Here is a 6964-nt window from a genome sequence, read left to right on the forward strand (position 1 = left end):
TGTTCATCATCTAAACTTCACTATGTATTGATGTTTCCACAATATATGTCAAACATCGTGTGATTCTGATATTTGAACAGTGTTCTGCCTATTTATACGCACATGCACTTCCAGGAAGGGGGTAGGACTCGGGCGTACGTAGGGGCGGCGCGCGAGCTCTGAGCACGGTGGACCCCCGATGGGGGCGCGCTGAACTTCCCGGATGAAATCGCCTGAGGTAAAATAGGAATAATTTGAGTGCTCATGCCCTGTGAAGGTGATTTTTTCATACATATGTAATAATAGATGAATTGGCACACCAACATGACATCCTATAGCTTGTGAATACAGAATATCAGGACAGCTAGTAGAATAAAGATAGTTCAGCCATGCACACTACTAGATGACAAATTGCAGCGAGACAAACACAAGATGAACTTCTAGCATGCGACGGACTGTACTTCACTTTTTTAAAAGTTCGGAACTTCTGAATTATCTTGATGCTTACTACGATTTTTTACCAACTACCAACCAACCAGCAAATCAATCAAAGCAAAAAAATACATAGCAGTAGATCTTCACTGATTTTACTCTCTTTTAGTAGCCAATTAAATTTGCTAAACTGTAATAGAGTAGGCAACAAACACAGAGATGCACTTCCCTTACACCGGGGATTGGATTTAGCAGCTTCAGGGAAAGATGGACTTCACATGTGTACAAATAGAACTTCTGCAAAATCAAAGTTTAAGAACTCTTAGTGAATTCATATGTGCCATAATTCTAACCTCTTTAAGCCTTTTCTATAGTAGTGAGGCTTTTGAAAGTACCTCTGATTGAGATGTAGAGGAAAACGGGCATCACTGCAGTTAACAAGGAAATCAAGTGAGCACAAGCATGCATTCCTAAATGACAATACCCTGCCTCTGTCCAGGCTCTACTATTCATTAATTATAGAACTATTACTCCTAGTTGTACCTTGTGCAGTTCACAGTCCACACTAACAGCAGTTCAACACTTTCAAACTCACCAAATTTAAATGAACTTCTATGCATTACAAACTAAACTCCTGGCGTGTTCAAACCCAAACAATTGGTAGCATACAACTAAGATGTATGGCTTGGAAGGAAAATCTAAAGCGTGATTACAAATATTGTGGTAGCGAAAAGGTCACGATAGTATATACTTTTAGTGCACCCTGTACACTACGTAGATAGGCAAGCAACAACAAAACGCAATGCAGAGTTTGGTGCATGTGAACTTCTGGTGGCGGCTCACTAGACTTCCGGGCAATACGACACGCCACAGCAAGGTCGCAAGGAGCAGGAGCATGGTACGGTGGACTATAGTCCATATTCCCAAGACTTCCAGAGCGGCGCACATGGATTTCTGCGAAGGCGATGTGGATTTTCACGACAGCAAGAAATGAACTTTCCATGTTAATGCATACAGAGGGCACCAATCTTTTTTACCTGAATGTTCAAAAGCACGAATGCATATATACCAAGAGCAGTACTAAGACCAACGTTAAAAAACTAAGCATGCTTAATTTGGCTACACATAATTCTATCTCATATAATTTCCTATTTCGTTTACCTAACATAAACCAAAACAAAAACAACACTGCACTACCTTTCTTCTCTGCCTTAGCTTGGATTGCATCCACTGTTTTACCTTTTTTATTTTATTTTTGCCAACTAAACTATTTTATGTCGAATTAGTGAACTGATTGAAATAATAAAGCGAACTGCTGTTTTGATCTAGTCATGATTGAAATTAGTAAGAGTCGGAGATGAGAACTGCCCCAAATACACAAGTGTATCATGGAAAAAAGAATTGGTGAACTACCAATATGAAGTTATAGTGTCCAGAACGTACTCTCCAGAATATGAACTCCTTCAGCCTAATTGAAGCGATAAACACTAATTTTCCCACATACGTACTGAATATAAATGAATCATCATACCACATCGGCCATATCAAAAATTAACTTCACGAATTTCGAGAAGTGTAGAGCAAAAAATGCAGAAACCTGGGTCATAACGAGAAATGCAGAGAGCTTTCTATAGTATTTTTGAATATGAGAAGATAACGAATAGGCCATAACGAGAGAAGCAAAGCCCCTGGGTCTCAATTACCTTGGATGTTGGGGGTTCTCACATCTGAACTTTTATGTACTCCAACGGCCAGGAGAATGGCCTGGTGCTCCCCCGAAATCCTGCAAATATAAAACTGCACTTTCATCAGTAGGAAAAGTGAACTTGAGATATTTTCCTATTATCCGCACATCAACAACAAATACATCTTTTTCATGTACTATTTTCCAAAAAGATATCATCCGAGAAACAAGGAATGAACTTTCTGACACTGAAAAGTGAACTTTTCCCAAATAAATCAAGAATAGACAATCTGTAGAAAATGACTCAGATATAGTAGCAGAAATTCAGAAGCAGTGCACCATCACCCGCAATTCTAAAACCAATCCGAAAAGTGTATATACATGTGAACAAATGAACTTCCATGCTGTAACTTAATACATATACAATAGATTCAATCGACAACGAAATACATCGACTCATAAGCCAGCAAGTATATTAACTAACCAGACTAGCATGCTGTAATCAGAACCCGTTATGATCCACTCGAAAATAGCTAGCAGATACTAGCAGTAGTAACACTCGTGCATAATCATTGGCTTTGGGAATGGAGTGCTTTATCAAGTAATCAGATATGTGAGTACATACTCACGGGGACCGATGGTAAGTTGAGCTCAACGATGCAACCGCAGAACCCAGTGATGCTGGCGAGAATGCTTAATCAGGGACCGACCATGTGGCCACCGAGGAGGGGAATCCAGGGTTTCTGGTCAGAGCACTCCCACGCTCGACGAATTTCGGGGAGGCCGCTGCTACACTCAGGGGGAAGCACGGGGCGGCGCCGATGGACTCCCACAGCCACGATCTATGAACTCCCATGGATGGCGCGAGGTAGACCATGGGAGAGAGTGAGGGGGCTTGTAGCGGGTGGGCGTGGCAACCATGGAAGGAGGTCGCCGGGTGATGGCGTGGCAGCAAAACGGAAGTGAGCTTTCCCCGTGCTTCCCTGTAACAAAATAGAGAGCAGATTTTCTGAAAGAAAGAACTGTCCAAGATCCTGAAGAAATAAAAGAGAAACAGAGCAAAACGGAAGTGAGCTTCCCCCGTGCTTCCCTGTACAACCTGCGTAGGGTTGCTCCTATCACCAAAGGAAAATGGACCGGCGACTCGCGATGTAGCAGGGAGGCTGGGGGGCGGAGCTCGGGAGGGCCAGGCCGCCGGGGTCCTGACCAGCGACGAGGAGTGGCACGGGGGCGAAGACTAGCGTGGTCTCAGGTGTTCTCCCGCGGCGGGATTGGGAACTCCCGTGGCCGTGGAGTTCAGAGCTAGGACGCGAATTGGCCATGGCGTCCTCTAGCTTGACGACGCTGTTTTTAGGAGCAGCGTAGGGCGCCGTCGGTTGAGACGAAGTGGAGGAGCAGGGGCGACTTCATGCGAGCTGCAGGGAAAGAGATCTGCGCGAGTTGCAGGGATGGAGATGGCGGCGCGCCATCGTGCAAGCTGCAGGGGAGGGAAAGGGATCCACGCATGCTGTAGGGAAGGGAAGGGCGGCGCTCGAGGTGCAGGGGATGGGAGCGGTGGCGCGCGAGCTTCACGGGATGGGCGGCTCAAGAGCTGTAGGGGAGGGGATTTGGCCGCACGCGAGCTGCAGGCAAAGAGATGAGTGGCGCGCGAGTTGGGAGGAGGGGCGGCGCCGGGTTTTCTCTAGTGCGCATGGGGGAGAGATACCACCGGGGAAGGAGGCGGGCGGTGGGATGTGGGCTGCCGCCGGGGAGAAGTTGGGGTGCGGATGTGGTGCTTCCGCCGGGAAGAAGGTGGGGCGGGATTCAGTGCCGCCACCGGGAAGAAGGTGGGGCGGGAGTTGGGGCCTGCCGCCGGGAAGAAGGCGGGGCGGGAGTTGGGGCCGGCCGCCGGGAAGAAGGCGGAGCGGGAGTTGGGGCCGGTTGGCGCGGTACCCGGGGAGTTCACAATTAGGAGAAGCGTAGGTTGGCATCGGGGTGGGTTTTCTCAGCCGAATCGGTTGGTTCCGTGGTTCGGCTCGGTCCATGGGGGTTCGAGAATAGCTATTCTAGAACCCTCTTAAGGGGGTTCGAGAATAGTTGGGCTCTATATATATATATATACTAGCAAAAGTGCCCGTGCGTTGCAACGGAAGAAAAAATCTATAATCAGAATAAAATTAAAATAAAATAGAAAACAATTTAGAAAACAATGAAAGACTCCCATCGGACCGGCCCAATAAATACCCTCCCTAGCGGACGCAGCCAACTGAAACCCCACCTAACCTGCCGTCGCATGATCCTACAAAACCCTTCGTGGGTCGCTACTCCCCTCTTGTTTCCTTGATCTACAGCCAGTCCTAGCGATTCCGCCTTATCGCTAGCGTTTGACGCCCGCGCATACCTCGGTTGCGCTGCTGGGTCTCTTTTCTCTCGTCTCTCGCTTCCATTGTTCGCGCTCGGGTGCGTCCCTCTCGGTCGGACTCTAGGCCCTCCAGCTAGCCCTTCTGGCCACGCCGGTAGCACTGATGCAAACCCCGACCGCTCCCTTGTGCCTCCTCATGCCAAGCCCTAGGAGCTCCAAATTTACACACCAAGTGTACATATATTCGTTAAAAAGATCCACCTAAGCGAACATACAAATATTGCAATGCGAATTAGAAAAAGGATGTTACAAAAGAATGGCCCAACTTTATGTAATGTTTAAGTACAGATTAGTGTGAACCAACAAAACACATTGAACAAATGATTTGCAAAAGAAAAAATACTACTTCATATCTAAATACGGATGTTTGTATAACAAAAATTGCATGTAGAAACATTTATATCTAAATCTAGATAAAACTAAAACATTTATTTTTAAACGGAAGTAGTAGTATTAGTAGTAGCAAATAACAGACACATGAGGTTCAGACGAACTGTAACTAAAGAGGGCATGTGAACCTTTTATGCTGCTTCCTCATAGGAAAGTGCTGAGGATCCTCCGGAGGCTGCAAACACCCCAGCCTCCGGGTCTTTCACCGTTGGATCAAATCAATTTGAACCGTTAGATCAACTTCTGTGTTCAGTTTTATCTCAAAATCCCGCTTTTGCTTCATTGAAGCAAAAATAGCCCCGCTTTTGCTTCATTGAAGCAAAAAAACGGTTCGACTAAAAAATAGAAGAAGAGCTCAGTTTTGTCTCAAAATCCCACTTTTGCTTCATTGAAGCAAAAAAAGCCCCGCTTTTGCTTCATTGAAGCAAAAAACGGTTCGACTAAAAAAGAAGAAGAGCTGCGATGATTCTTCATACTTTATTTTGTCGCAGCAAAAAAGTCCCGCTTTTGCTTCATTGAAGCAAAAAAATGGTTCATCTAGAAATAAAATAAAATGGTTCATCTAGCAAAAAAACTCGTCGGAGACATGTCAACTCCGGTCGGCAGCACCACCGCAGCATCAACGCCCTCTCCTTGCAATACCGCCTCCACCCGATGGTAGGGCCGTCACCTGCGGTCTGCCGACCCTGTCGCTATGCGCCAGCGGCGGCGTCCGGCCTCCGGCGGTGCTCCTTTGCGAGTCCACCGACGCGGGTTGCGGCGGCGCCGCCGCCGGTCGATGGTCCTTTGCAGCTCCCATCGATGTCGATTGCAGGTCAGCCGGAGCCCGTTTGCAGCTTCGGTGGAGGCAGTTTGCAGCTCCGGCGCGGCGGCCGCTTACAACCCGGGCGGAGGGCGCCTGCAGCTCCCGTCAATGCCCTATTGAAGCTCCGGCGGACGCCAGTTGCAGCTCGGGCAAAGTCCATTTGCAGCTCCCGGCCATGCCGATTGCAGCCCGGTCGGAGGCCGTTTGCAACTCCGGTGGTGGCCACTTGCAGCCCGGGTGGAGGCCGTTTGCGGCTCCGTCGATGCCTATTGAAGCTCCGGCGGAGGCTAGTTGCAGCTCCCGGCCATGCCGAAGGCAGCTCACCCGGATGCCATTTGCGGCTCCCGGCGATGTCGTTTGCGGCTCCGGTGGAGGCCGTGGGGGAAGGAGGCGGCGGCCATCGCGGCGGACAAAGCCGACGCCGTGGAGGAAGGATGCGGTCTTCGTCGAGGCCGGCCGTCGTGAGGAAAGGAGCTAGCACCGCGCTCCTGTAGAGGTTGACCGCCGCCGGGAACGGAAGCGGCGGCGCACGACCTCGCCGGATCGGTGCCGGCCCCAGTACAGAGCGCGCTCGGTGGAGGTGCTCCGACGAGAGAGGCACTGCGGCGGCGAGCGCGGGCGGAGGAGCAGCTCGGGGGGTGGGGCGTGCCCGTGGAGGAGTGGCTCGGGCGCGACGCGCTGGACTTTGGTGGACGAGCAGCTCGGGAGCGGGGCGTGGCGGATCGGCGGAGGAGGAGCGCCGGAGAGGAGAAGGCCGGCGGAGGAGCACACGGGGAGGGGAGGCCGGCGAAGGAGCAAGCTGGGGGCAGGCTCGTCGGGGATGGCCGGCGGCGGCGCGTTCATGGAGGCTCTGCTTCTCGATTCGTCGGAGGATAACGATGCGTACAAGAGGAAAAGGGAGGTAGGGCCCGCAGCAATCAAGTCCACGGGATGGTTGCATCAGACGGCCAGGAACCCGGAGGCTAGAAACCCGTGAGCCTCCGACGGATAATAAGCATTTTCCTTCCTCATACGTCGCCTCTGCTGCCCGTTCCCTGCTCCGGCTCCAGAAACTTCCCTTCTCCCCACCCTGCGGTGGCAGCATACCCGTTCGTCGACGCGTTCACGGCCGCACTGCCGGTGGTCGTCGCTGCGCACTGAAAGCCTATTACTTGTTCTGCCGCTCAACTGCTGAGGTATACCGCGCCGCGTAGTTGTTCTTCTGCCGGCCCAGCCTAGCTGACGGGTCTCAGTCTCGTCTCCATGGTGCACGAGATCACTGGGACGGCGTTCC

The 6964-nt window shown here is 50.4% G+C and overlaps 1 long non-coding RNA gene across 1 annotated transcript; it reads right to left on the reverse strand.

Annotated features, from left to right (window-relative positions):
- Positions 1 to 524: 524 nt before the first annotated feature.
- Positions 525 to 2182, reverse strand: LOC124706027. The gene is made up of 3 exons (XR_007004234.1): positions 2115 to 2182; positions 807 to 839; positions 525 to 708 (listed from the first exon to the last, which is right to left on the reverse strand). It is a non-coding gene; the product is annotated as an uncharacterized LOC124706027 (long non-coding RNA).
- Between the last annotated feature and the right edge of the window lie 4782 nt (positions 2183 to 6964).

The sequence above is a fragment of the Lolium rigidum genome, chromosome 4, assembly GCF_022539505.1.
Source record: "Lolium rigidum isolate FL_2022 chromosome 4, APGP_CSIRO_Lrig_0.1, whole genome shotgun sequence".
Lineage (NCBI taxonomy): Eukaryota > Viridiplantae > Streptophyta > Magnoliopsida > Poales > Poaceae > Lolium > Lolium rigidum.